Source organism: Lithobates pipiens, unplaced genomic scaffold, assembly GCF_037356315.1.
Source record: "Lithobates pipiens isolate NorthernLeopardFrog02 unplaced genomic scaffold, aLitPip1_a1.2 Scaffold_16, whole genome shotgun sequence".
Lineage (NCBI taxonomy): Eukaryota > Metazoa > Chordata > Amphibia > Anura > Ranidae > Lithobates > Lithobates pipiens.
Window position 1 is genome coordinate 224532862 of NW_027507748.1, and position 14569 is coordinate 224547430.

At 46.1% G+C, this 14569-nt stretch overlaps 1 protein-coding gene across 9 annotated transcripts in view; it reads right to left on the reverse strand.

The window, feature by feature from the left end:
- VEZF1 (vascular endothelial zinc finger 1) overlaps positions 1-14569 on the reverse strand; it is a 48428-nt gene that overhangs the window by 12973 nt on the left and 20886 nt on the right. The gene's annotated exons all lie outside the window — the stretch shown is intronic.

Sequence of the window (14569 nt, forward strand, 5' to 3'; positions counted from 1 at the left end):
TTTGGTACCATACACTACATCAACAATTCGTGAAGAAAATAAAAATGCAAAGGTATTCAGGTTACTAGTACGATGCAAAGGTATTCAGGTTACTAGTACGCAGGTGCAGTCACTATATATAGGAAATGGAAAAACATTAATGAACGTTACACTTTAAAGCTGTTTATTGGTTAAGAGCTGATATGATTAGTGATGCACCGAAATTTCGGCCGCCGAAACATATCGGCCGAAAATGCCCTTTTCGGCAATTTGCCGAAAGAGAAAAACGGCCGATAATGGAGCCGAAAATGGGGCGTGGCCTGGGTGGGGGCAGGGCTCCGCCCCCGCCCTGGTGACGCCCATCATGGGGGGTGTGAAGCGCAGGAGAGCCACCTCCGCCGCTTGTTGGATCACAGCGCCGGGAACATCACAGCTTTCATTTCAATTGCTGTGTGTTCCCGGCCGCGCACCGTCACACGCAGCCCCTCCCCCTTGTCCAGGATAGACAGATCATCCGCAGGATTGGACGGATGATCTGTCTATCAAAGTGCCCGGACAAGGGGGAGGGGCTGCGTGTGACGGCGCGCGGCCGGGAACACACAGCAATTGAAATGAAAGCTGTGATGTTCCCGGCGCTGTGATCCAACAAGCGGCGGAGGCGGCTCTCTTCCCTACACAGGCTGCAGCAAAAGGGGACACACAGGCTGGCTGCAACAAAAGGGGACACACAGGCTGGCTGCAACAAAAGGGGACACACAGGCTGGCTGCAACAAAAGGGGACACACAGGCTGGCTGCAACAAAAGGGGACACACAGGCTGGCTGCAACAAAAGGGGACACACAGGCTGGCTGCAACAAAAGGGGACACACAGGCTGGCTGCAACAAAAGGGGACACACAGGCTGGCTGCAACAAAAGGGGACACACAGGCTGGCTGCAACAAAAGGGGACACACAGGCTGGCTGCAACAAAAGGGGACACACAGGCTGGCTGCAACAAAAGGGGACACACAGGCTGGCTGCAACAAAAGGGGACACACAGGCTGGCTGCAACAAAAGGGGACACACAGGCTGGCTGCAACAAAAGGGGACACACAGGCTGGCTGCAACAAAAGGGGACACACAGGCTGGCTGCAACAAAAGGGGACACACAGGCTGGCTGCAACAAAAGGGGACACACAGGCTGGCTGCAACAAAAGGGGACACACAGGCTGGCTGCAACAAAAGGGGACACACAGGCTGGCTGCAACAAAAGGGGACACACAGGCTGGCTGCAACAAAAGGGGACACACAGGCTGGCTGCAACAAAAGGGGACACACAGGCTGGCTGCAACAAAAGGGGACACACAGGCTGGCTGCAACAAAAGGGGACACACAGGCTGGCTGCAACAAAAGGGGACACACAGGCTGGCTGCAACAAAAGGGGACACACAGGCTGGCTGCAACAAAAGGGGACACACAGGCTGGCTGCAACAAAAGGGGACACACAGGCTGGCTGCAACAAAAGGGGACACACAGGCTGGCTGCAACAAAAGGGGACACACAGGCTGGCTGCAACAAAAGGGGACACACAGGCTGGCTGCAACAAAAGGGGACACACAGGCTGGCTGCAACAAAAGGGGACACACAGGCTGGCTGCAACAAAAGGGGACACACAGGCTGGCTGCAGCAAAAGGGGACACACAGGCTGGCTGCAGCAAAAGGGGACACACAGGCTGGCTGCAGCAAAAGGGGACACACAGGCTGGCTGCAGCAAAAGGGGACACACAGGCTGGCTGCAGCAAAAGGGGACACACAGGCTGGCTGCAGCAAAAGGGGACACACAGGCTGGCTGCAGCAAAAGGGGACACACAGGCTGGCTGCAGCAAAGGGGGGACACACAGGCTGGCTGCAGCAAAGGGGGGACACACAGGCTGGCTGCAGCAAAGCGGGGACACACAGGCTGGCTGCAGCAAAGCGGGGACACACAGGCTGGCTGCAGCAAAGCGGGGACACACAGGCTGGCTGCAGCAAAGCGGGGACACACAGGCTGGCTGCAGCAAAGCGGGGACACACAGGCTGGCTGCAACAAAAGGGGACACACAGGCTGGCTGCAACAAAAGGGGACACACAGGCTGGCTGCAACAAAAGGGGACACACAGGCTGGCTGCAACAAAAGGGGACACACAGGCTGGCTGCAACAAAAGGGGACACACAGGCTGGCTGCAACAAAAGGGGACACACAGGCTGGCTGCAACAAAAGGGGACACACAGGCTGGCTGCAACAAAAGGGGACACACAGGCTGGCTGCAACAAAAGGGGACACACAGGCTGGCTGCAACAAAAGGGGACACACAGGCTGGCTGCAACAAAAGGGGACACACAGGCTGGCTGCAACAAAAGGGGACACACAGGCTGGCTGCAACAAAAGGGGACACACAGGCTGGCTGCAACAAAAGGGGACACACAGGCTGGCTGCAACAAAAGGGGACACACAGGCTGGCTGCAACAAAAGGGGACACACAGGCTGGCTGCAACAAAAGGGGACACACAGGCTGGCTGCAACAAAAGGGGACACACAGGCTGGCTGCAACAAAAGGGGACACACAGGCTGGCTGCAACAAAAGGGGACACACAGGCTGGCTGCAACAAAAGGGGACACACAGGCTGGCTGCAACAAAAGGGGACACACAGGCTGGCTGCAACAAAAGGGGACACACAGGCTGGCTGCAACAAAAGGGGACACACAGGCTGGCTGCAACAAAAGGGGACACACAGGCTGGCTGCAAAGGGGGGACACACAGGCTGGCTGCAAAGGGGGGACACACAGGCTGGCTGCAAAGGGGGGACACACAGGCTGGCTGCAAAGGGGGGACACACAGGCTGGCTGTAAAGGGGGGACACACAGGCTGGCTGTAAAGGGGGGACACACAGGCTGGCTGTAAAGGGGGGACACACAGGCTGGCTGTAAAGGGGGGACACACAGGCTGGCTGTAAAGGGGGGACACACACGCTGGCTGTAAAGGGGGGACACACACGCTGGCTGCAAAGGGGGACACGCTGGCTGCAAAGGGGGACACGCTGGACACAAGGGGACACGCTGGACACAAGGGGACACGCTGGACACAAGGGGACACGCTGGACACAAGGGGACACGCTGGACACAAGGGGACACGCTGGACACAAGGGGACACGCTGGACACAAGGGGACACGCTGGACACAAGGGGACACACTGGCCGCAAAAGGGGACACAAGGGGACACACTGGCCGCAAAAGGGGACACAAGGGGACACACTGGCCGCAAAAGGGGACACAAGGGGACACACTGGCCGCAAAAGGGGACACACTGGCCGCAAAAGGGGACACACTGGCCGCAAAAGGGGACACACTGGCCGCAAAAGGGGACACACTGGCCGCAAAAGGGGACACACTGGCCGCAAAAGGGGACACACTGGCCGCAAAAGGGGACACACTGGATGCAAAAGGGGACACAAGGGGACACGCTGGATGCAAAAGGGGACACAAGGGGACACGCTGGATGCAAAAGGGGACACAAAGGGACACATTGGATGCAAAAGGGGACACAAGGGGACACACTGGATGCAAAAGGGGACACAAGGGGACACACTGGATGCAAAAGGGGACACAAAGGGACACACTGGATGCAAAAGGGGACACAAAGGGACACACTGGATGCAAAAGGGGACACAAAGGGACACACTGGATGCAATAGGGGACACTGGCCTGCAATGGGGGATGCCTCCTGTACCGTGTCCCCAGTCTCTGACCACCTCCTGTACCGTGTCCCCAGTCTCTGACCACCTCCTGTACCGTGTCCCCAGTCTCTGACCACCTCCCGTACCGTGTCCCCAGTCTCTGACCACCTCCTGTACCGTGTCCCCAGTCTCTGACCACCTCCTGTACCGTGTCCCCAGTCTCTGACCACCTCCTGTACCATGTCCCCAGTCTCTGACCACCTCCTGTACCATGTCCCCAGTCTCTGACCACCTCCTGTACCATGTCCCCAGTCTCTGGCCACCTCCTGTATAAAAATATTTTTTAAAAACAGTCATTTTCGGTATCGGTGCTGTTTCGGTATCGGTTTCGGTTTTCGGCCTAGTGTATTTTTCATTTTCGGTATCGGTTTCGGCACCAAAAAACCCATTCGGTGCATCCCTAGATATGATGAATACAAAAAATGGAGGGGGAGAGGGGACGCTAGATCAGGGATAAGCAACCTGGGGCCCTCCATCTGTTGCAGAACCACAAGTCCCATCGTGCCTCTGGGAGTAATTGTAACTGCCAGCCTTGCAATGCCTGGTGGGAAATTTAGTTTCACAACAGCTGGCGGGCCTCAGGTTTCCTACCCCAATCTAGATTCTACGTGACAAACTTATGTTGGGCTTTAGAGGTGCTGTAGTTACAGATAAAAAAATGGGTAAAGCCAATTATTCCTTCCATTCCAGAGTTACTTATTTTCAGTCTACCATAGACCTATCACGGACAGTGGGGGAAGCACATACAGTAGGTATCACTCACAAGTGTTTTATTGAAGTTTCTATTGTGATGGTAATAAATGTATATTTTTAAGATTAGGATCAATTCATGAGAAAATTAAAAGTTCAAATGCGCTAATGAAAAAAAATAAATAAATAAATAAATAAAAAAAAAAATGCTATTTCATACCTATAAGATGTTTACACTATGACAATTTTAAAGGAGAACATTTCTAAAATTTCTGTCCAATAAAAGTAACAGCAATGAGGACAAATAACATGGTCAGAGAAGGGGGCTTAAAAAGTAATTTTATTCACATGGGGTTGATTTACTAAAAGGAGAGTTCAAAATCTGGTGCAGCTGTGCATGGTAGCCAATCGGCTTCTAACTTCAGCACATTCAATTAAAGGGGTTGTAAACCCTTGTGTTTTTCTCACATTAATGCATCCTCCTCCCCTCCGGACTGTGCCTTCCCCGCCTCCTCCTTCCCTCTGGACAGGATTTGAGACACCATCCTCCCCCTTGTCATACCGGGATTTTCATACCATCTATCTAGTGTGACAGCTCTCTCCATGGTCCATCTTGAAGCCGATTGGTTGATATTAACCCCCTCTCATCCGGACTCTGCAGTGGTATCGTTCATTATTTAATACCAGTATCTTATTTAGCTATATGCTTTTATGACTGTTCTGCAACCATCTGCAAGTATTAATACTACTATTGACTGTTCCGACATCTTTTTATATTTGACTCTTGGTGCAATAAATTCATTATGTTATTTTTTTGCTAGAAAATTATTCAGAACCTCCAAACATTATATATGTTTTTTTTTTTTTTTTTTAGCAGACACCATAGGGAATAAAATGGCGGTCATTGCAACTTTTTATGTCACATGGCATTTGCGAAAAAAAAAATTCAAACACCTTTTTTTTTTTAAGAAAAAAAAAACGGTTTCACAAAGTAAAAAATTATATATATATATATATATATATATATATATATATATATATATATATATATATATATATATATATATATATATATATATATATATATATATATATATATATATATATATATATATATATATATATATATATATATATATGTATGTATGTATGTATGTATGTATATATATATATATATATATACACACACACACACATTATAGATTCCCAACCTGCTTGTTTTGGGGTGTAATAGTGGGGAAGATGTGCTCCGACTGTTCAGCCACTGGATGAAAGAAGGAAATCAAAAGACTTCCTCCTTTCTCCAAGTTCATGCTTCTCTCTAAATTCTCCACCTCTGAGATGGTGAATCAGAAAATGAGAATTCGGTCACAGATTGCCAGTGAGGTGCCGAGATCGCATCTTCATACACTGACTGTTTCTGTGACAGTCAGTTACAGATTCTCACTGTGCTGAGATAATCAGTTGAGAACATGTTCTCCACTGATTACCTCAGTTTCATAAACTTGTAATGACCTGAGATCCGCTGCGAGACTTGGGATCGCAGCTGATCTCAGTTTCATAAAAGGACACCAAAGTAATTTGGAGTGATGAGACCAAAATTGAGCTTTTTGGCCACAACCATAAATGCTTCATTTGGAGAGGAGTCAACAAGGCCTATGATGAAAAGTACACCATTCCTACTGTGAAACAGGGAGGTGGATCTCTGATGTTTTGAGGAAGTGTGAGCTACAAAGGCGCAGGAAATTTGGTCAAGATGAATGCAGTATGTTTTTACAAAATACTGGATGAACATTTGCATTCATCAGCCAGGAAGCTGCTCATGGGAAGTACTTGGACATTCCAACACGACAATGATCCAAAACACAAGGCCAAGTCGACCTGCCATTGGCTACATCAGAATAAAGTGAACATTCTGGAGTGGCCATCTCAGTCTCCTGACCTCAATGTCATTGAGCTACTCTGGGGAGATTTCAAATGTGCAGTTCTTGCAAGACAGCCCAAGAATTTTTTTAGTAACCAGAGGATTTTTGCCAAGAAGAGTGGGCAGCTTTACCGTCTAAGAGAAAGAGCCTCATCCACAAATACCACAAGAGACTTCAAACTGTCATTAATGTTAAAGGGGGCAATACACGGTATTAAGAAGTGGGGTATGTAAACTTTTTATCAGGTTCATTTGGGTAGTTTCTGTTGTGATAATGATTTAAAAACAGTAAACACAGTTGATTGAGAATAAATGGCTTCAGCCAAACACTAACCACGAGTGAAAGAAAAGTTTGTGCGTTATCATTCATATTCTCTAAAAAAAGGCCAAGAAATCATAAATTCTGCCAGGGTATGTAAACTTATGGCAACAACTGTATATATATTAATTTTCCACTATCTTTTTTCATCTACGAAGGCAAATGCCTGATTTATACCCAATGCATTACTCACCTTGGAACACTCATTTACCTTGATCCTCAGTCTTGAATCCAAAGCCTCTTTCCAAAGAATCATACACACCACTAGGGTTGGAAAAAAAAAAAAAAAACGCACCTCACAGCTTAGGTTGGAGCCACTGTACTAACAATCCAATGTTAATATAGCAATCTCCCCTGCTGTGCCATTGTGTTCTGACAGGGGGATGATCACCCCTCCCCCCCCCGTCAGAACACTCCGGTCAGCTGCCATATGCAGGGGCCGAATGTTGCCCAATTTCTACTGAACCAGGCAACATTCAGCCCGTGTGTACTAGGCTTAAGCCATCCTGTAGTGTAACGAATCAGTCACAGTTTCCTCCTTGAGCCAAGCTAGTTTCCTGTCCTAGGGACCAGACATTTTTCCTTGCCAACATTCCACCACCCCCACCCCCTTCATGTGCTGCCTCTGACGCCTATGACAGAGGCCCTGGCCACTGGAAGTGCTGCCTTCAAAAGACCACAGAAAGCAAACAGAAAAAAGGATTGTCACATGACTGTGGCTTGGAATAAGTAAAATGTGCATTTCATTTTTTTTCCGCACCAGTAGTTATACCGTAACTACTGGTGGCAGGACCGCCAATATCCTGGAGTTGCGCATTAAGACAAATTGCATCTTAGCGCTATAATATATTACATTACCAAAAATTGTATAAAAATTACAGCTCACCAATCAGTTTATTTATGTTTTTTTCTTCTGTATTTCCTGGTGATGTGCCCAGTAAACACACTTCATGTATTAGAGTGCCTCCATTCTGGATGAAAGGGCAACAGGGGGGAGATGGTATAAAGATTTACTAACAAATTTAGACACAATTGACAAACTGAAAAACTTTTAGGCAGTTACAGCAATAGTTTTGTTGCTTTTGGGATAAAGTTTTTACAGCTGATGATTGTAAGCACTCTTGTCAGTGTTAAATGGTTTGTCCCAAACCTCTGAGGCTGCATTCATAACCGAACATCGTGTTTTTGTATGCATTTTGTTACAGCGTTTGAGCTTCGGGTGTTTTTCTATTAGCCTATAGAAAACCGTATCATCTGACATCACTTGTTACTATGTGGACATGTCATCTTAAAAACACACACAAGTGCACAACAAAATGCCCTTATTGTGCATAACAATGCAATTCTCTAGTGCAATTGAATACGGAGCATAAATGGGTATAAAACCAACAGTGTTTTAAATGGGCCCTTGCAGTGTCCCTTGGATGAATGATCCATGCTGCCATTTTAAAAAAAAAACATCATGTCCTTTACAGTGGACTTGATATCCCAAAAACAATGTGCCATTTTTCAATAACCACCTTAATACCCATTTTGTTTGTTTATGTAATAATTGCTATTAGTTTTTAAGAAAAAAATAAAATAAACTAAAGTCTTATTCTACTAACATAAGAGGTAACCAAAAAAGGAATAACTGTACAAGTTCAGTAAAAGCATCTACGGGTTTTTATCATTTGTAACACAATAAAACATCTTGGCTTGCTGTTGGGGAAAATACAGCAAGACAAATTCATAGTTGCCCTCTAATACGATCAGTATATAGAGATGGGCTTAACGATCGCCGCCCCCCCCCCCCCCCACGCCCCCGGTTTGCGCCAGAACTTTCGAACGTTGCAAAAGTTTGGAGCCGCACGACTAAACTAACTGGAAAAATGAAAAGGGCCCAATTTGAAGGCTTATATGCAAGTAAATGGGCATACAAAGTGTACCCTGGGGGGCATGCATCAATGAAAAAAAAGTTTGTAAAAATTATAATTTTAAATGAGCAGTGATTTACCTATACTTAAAGTGAAACAATAAAAATGAAAAATTCCTTTAACCACTTGCCGACCCCGTATATGTACTTGCAGGGTGGTGGCTCTCCTGCACGAAATCACATACCTGTATATGATTTCACTCTTCCAGGTATACGACGGCATGCCACCGGTGACCATCTCCCACTGTGATTGGACACAGTGGGAGCCAATCAGCGGACCCGATTTCTGCCGGGACCCGCCGATTGTTCCCTTGAGAGACAGAACCACGGTCTGCCTATGAAAAACAAGTAAACTGTTAGTAGGGAAGACAGATCTTGGGTTTCTGCTAAGCAGGAACACAGATCTTTGTCTTCCCAGTTAAAGCATCACCAGTGTTAGAAAGCACTCCTTAGGGACACATTTATCCCTTTGATCGCCCCTGATGTTAACCCCTTCCTTGCCAGCGTCATTAGTGACCGTGCATTTTTTTTTTATATTATTATTTTTTAGCACTGATCACTGTATAAGGCCCCTTACACATGATCGGTCCACTCAGATCCACCTGTCTGCGGATGTCAGCAGAGATGTGTGCGCCGACACCCACCTGCCATCTGATCCGGCTAGAATAACCGCAAAGGTGATCAAAATATCACCAAAAGAAAGCTTTTTTTTTGGGGGGGGGGGGGTGGGGGATTGCAATACAAATTATAGTACAGACCAAAAGTTTGGACACACCTTCTCATTCAAAGAGTTTTCTTTAATTTTCATGACTATGAAAATTGTAGATTCACACTGAAGGCATCAAAACTATGAATTAACACATGTGGAATTATATACAAAAAAGTGTGAAACAACTGAAAATATGTCTTATATTCTAGGGTCTTCAAAGTAGCCACCTTTTGCCTTGATTACTGCTCCGCACACTATTGGCATTCTGATGAGCTTCAAGAGGTAGTCACCCGAAATGGTTTTCACTTCACAGGTGTGCCCTGTCAGGTTTAATAAGTGGGATTTCAAGCCTTATAAATGGGGTTGGGACCATCAGTTGTGTTGTGCAGGAGGTGGATACAGTACACAGCTGATAGTCCTACTGAATAGACTGTTAGAATTTGTATTATGGCAAGAAAAAAGCAGCTAAGTAAAGAAAAACGAGTGGCCATCATTACTTTAAGAAATGAAGGTCAGTCAGTCCGAACAATTGGGAAAACTTTGAAAGTGTCCCCAAGTGCAGTGGCAAAAACCATCAAGCACTACAAAGAAACTGGCTCATATGAGGACCGCCCCAGGAAAGGAAGACCAAGAGTCACCTTTGCTACGGACGATAAGTTCATCCGAGTCACCAGCCTCAGAAATCGCAGGTTAACAGCAGCTCAGATTAGAGAACAGGTCAATGCCACACAGAGTTCTAGCAGCAAACACATCTCTAGAACAACTGTTAAGGAGACTGTGTGAATCAGGCCTTCATGGTAAAATAGCTGCTAGGAAACCACTGCTGAGGACAGGCAACAAGCAGAAGAGACTTGTTTGGGCTAAAGAACACAAGGAATGGACATTAGACCAGTGGAAATCTGTGCTTTGGTCTGGTGAGTCCAAGTTTGATATCTTTGGTTCCAACCACCGTGTCTTTGTGCGACACAGAAGAGGTGAACGGATGGGCTCTACATGCCTGGTTCCCACCGTGAAGCATGGAGGAGGTGTGATGCTGTAGGGGCGCTTTGCTGGTGACACTGTTGGGGATTTATTCAAAATTGAAGGCATACTGAACCAGCATGGCTACCAAGGCATCTTGCAGCGGCATGCTATTCCATCCGGTTTGCATTTAGTTGGACCATCATTTATTTTTCAACAGGACAATGACCCCAAACACACCTCCAGGCTGTGCAAGGGCTATTTGACCAAGAAGGAGAGTGATGGGGTGCTGTGCCAGATGACCGGGCCTCCAGTCACCGGACCTGAACCCAATCGAAATGGTTTGGGGTGAGCTGGACTGCAGAGTGAAGGCAAAAGGGCCAACAAGTGCTAAGCATCTCTGGGAACTCCTTCAAGACTGTTGGAAAACCATTTCGGGTGACTACCTCTTGAAGCTCATCAACAGAATGCCAAGAGTGTGCGGAGCAGTAATCAAAGCAAAAGGTGGCTACTTTGAAGACCCTAGAATATAAGACATATTTTCAGTTGTTTCACACTTTTTTTTGTTTAGTATATAATTCCACGTGTTAATTCATAGTTTTGATGCCTTCAGTGTGAATCTACAATTTTCATAGTCATGAAAATAAAGGAAACTCTTTGAATGAGAAGGTGTGTCCAAACTTTTGGTCTGTACTGTATATTTGTGTATAGTATCGCACAACCGTACAATTGTTAGTTAACCAGTGCCGCATTACAAAAAATGGCCTGTCATGAACAGGGGGGTTTAAACCTTCCAGGGCTGAAGTGGTTAAATGTAGTGCCTGGGGAGTCCCCTTAGTCTGACGGTAAAGTGGTGCATCTGTACCGTGTTTAGAACCTGCTGCACTCTGCACTTAAACAAAAAAAATTACATTTAGACCCCTTTCACACTGGGGAGTTTTTCCAGGCGCTTTTCAGGTGCTTTAGCGTTAAAAATAAAGTGCCTGTAAAGCACTTGAAAGCCTCAGCTGCAATCCCAATGTGAAATCCCGAGTGCTTTAAGAACCCTTTCACACTGCCAGTGCCCGAAAAATGCTGGTAAAGCACCGCTTAAACTAGCGGCGCTTTACCAGCGTTTTTCGAGTGCTAGCGGGGTGCTTTTAACCCCCCTAGTGGCCGAGTAAAGGGTTAAAAGCGCCCACAAAGCACCACTGCCAAGGCGCTATTCATTGATTTCAATGGGAAGGGGCCCTTTCAGAACGGTGTATTCACCGCTCCTAAAGCGCTGCAAAGAAGCTGCTTGCAGGACTTTGTGTGACCCCCCCGCCAGCGCAGCAACTCAGTGTGAAAGCACTCGGGCTTTCACATTGGGATTGCAGATGAGGCTTCTTTCAGGCGCTTTTTTAATGCTAAAGTGCCTGAAAAACGCCCCAGTGTGAAAGGGGTCTTAAACTGATTTACCCTGCAAGCCCTCTAATTTTGTAAAGCGTGACTTGGGTAGCCAGTCTGTATAATGAGGCCACAGTGCCATGGGAACATCTGCCTCTCCTTGTTGGCCTCCCAGACATGATGGGGGGTCATTACGGAAATGTAATAGAGATGGGAAATTGTGTAATTGGATGCACTTTAAATCAACGGAAAGTGGTGTTTGGCACATTTTAACTTGAGGACTCACTAGACACTTCACTGACTTAAGACTGCACTGACACTAAAGGGGGGGAAAAAAAAAAAAGGGGGGGGGGGGGAAGGTCACACCACACTCACACTGTACTATAACTATATTGACACTACACTGATAATTCACACTCGCAATAGAATCGAAATAGCACACTAATTCACACTTGTAGCAATGAACAAAGCCTTGTTATATCTATCTCCACTCCAATATCTCACTGCAAATGGCTGCTCTGGGAAGGAACCTTTTATAGTGTGGAGTGGGTCTATGAGCAATGAACCATGATTGGATAGTCATCATTACTTTCTCCAATCATGGCTTTGACAGTGTGCTGTGCTCCAACTGGGCAAAGCCTTCATTGCTTCAGCCAATCAGGGCTTACAATGGACTGCGCGGCGTGCAGTGCATTGTGGGGTGTTTGGCGAGCCAGACAAACGTCACAACAAATCAGGCGTAGGAATGCATTAAAACATTATACAAAGCAACTCCTGATCTATCAAAATGTACTAATCCCTATAAGTGAATGTTGTGCTACAACCATTTGAAGAAAATCAGTCATCACGCTCCAGCAGTACACACTCCTGCATACATCATGAGGCACTATATTAGGCATGTCAAAGGGGAATAAATCTTTAAGGGGCCACATCTACTCAGTTCCAGTAATTATAATGCTTTGATAAGCAACAACAGCTACTCAATTATTCAGCTGCACAATTATTGAACTAGTTAAGGACCATAAGGATTTTCCCCCTTAATGACCAGGCCATTTTTTGCAATACGGCACTGCGTTGCTTTAACTGACAATTGCGAAGTTGTGCAACCCTGTACCCAAACAAAATGCATGCCCTTTTTTTCTCCACAAATAGAGCTTTCTTTTCGTGGTATTTGATCACTTCTGCAGGTTTTTTTGCGCTATAAACAAAAAAATAAAAAGGAATTTTGGAAAAAAATAAAATCAAAATTTACTGTTTGCTATAAGTATCAAAAAAATAAAAAATGATCGCAATAAGCGTATATTGATTGGTTTGCGCAAATGTTATGGCGTCTACAAAATATATATATATTTTTTTACTAGTAATGGCGGTGATCAGCGATTTTTAGCGGGACTGCGACATCATAGCAGACAGATCAGACACTTTTTGGGACCATTGACATTTATGCAGCGGTCAGTGCTAAAAATAACCACCAATTACTGTATAAATGTCACTGGCAGGGAAGTGGTTAGGGGGCAATCAAGATGTTAAGTGTTCCCTAGGGGGGATGTGGGTTTAGTGACTGGAGGAGAGAGAGATGGCTGTTACTAATCACTAGCAACTGCAGATCTGTTTCTCCTCCTCTGACAGAACGGAGGGCCTTTACATTGACAGATCCCCGTTCTGTCCCTCTCAGGAGCGATCACAGGTGACCGGCGGGCATGGCAGCAGCCAGCAACGCACATTGGCTTTGGCGTTGCGGGTGCGCCCCCTAGAGCTCTTAAAAGCGGCCGACGTACAATAACGGCAATTCGCCCAGGAGACCCAAGCTGCCGCAGTACAACTGTGCCGGCTGGTCTTAAAGTGGAACTTAACTCTCTTGACTATTTTAAATCCTTATTCTGCTACCATTAGTAAATAACTAGGAAGCTATATTTTATTCACTTGTTTTAACCCAAAAAAAAACAAAAAACAAACACCACATTTCTTCAGTTGCTTCCTGGCCTGGACCAAAATTATGCTGTGCATCCCAGAAGTCTTCGTGGGCATTTTTTTTCTTTCATAAGGAAGAGGGGCTTTGCCAGCTAAGTACACCCACCCTGCCTGCATTTCTGAGCTAAGGGCATACTTACTAAAGATGGCCACGGCTAGAAATACCAAAAGGGTGTGAATTAGGGCGAAATTAGAGCCGTGGGTCACTGGCACCACCTGGCTCAACAAAAGTCAACTGAAAAATTGGGGAGGTACAGCTGTGGCCTGAATGAGAGAAGTCTAGCTGCATATAGCTAGCCTTATCTTTATAAGCTGGAAACCAGCTAAAGCCTTATTGTATTTTAATTTTTAAACCAACTCAGGACTACAAAAGAGTGAGCCACATGCAGACCAAAAGCCATCAGTTAGAGATGTATAAAGTTAAAGACTATGAGATTTCCAACATTTCATACATGTCAGTTCCTCTGCTCTCCTACTAAAAAAAACTGACCACGCTAAGCAGAAGACAGTGTGGTCAGTTCTCTAGCTGTGCTGGGAATTCAGTGTTCTCCTCCAATGATCAGGATTTGTCCTGACATGTGGACCCCCTCCCCCCCCCTCACTGGTAAGCTACTGTGGCCACGGTTAATCACATGGTACAGATGGGCTATGATTGGCCGTCTGTATCTGTACCACGTGATCAATCGCAAAGATAAAACGCAATAGTAAACAATCAATGGCATAAATGGAAGCCATCAATTGTGTACAATTGTCATGTGATATGCTGCGATTGGTCACAGCGATCACATGGTGCTGGTACATTAATATGTCATCTTTTGGACACAGTGGGTGACAGATCACTCCACAGCTCATAGGGCACGCTTTGAGAAGGATGTCATGCCCCGCCAGGCCATCATTTAAATATAGGCCAGGTGGGAAGTGTTAACCAAAAGCCAAGTTAAAAAAAAGTGACCAACTTCTGCAACATTATGAGGATTGACA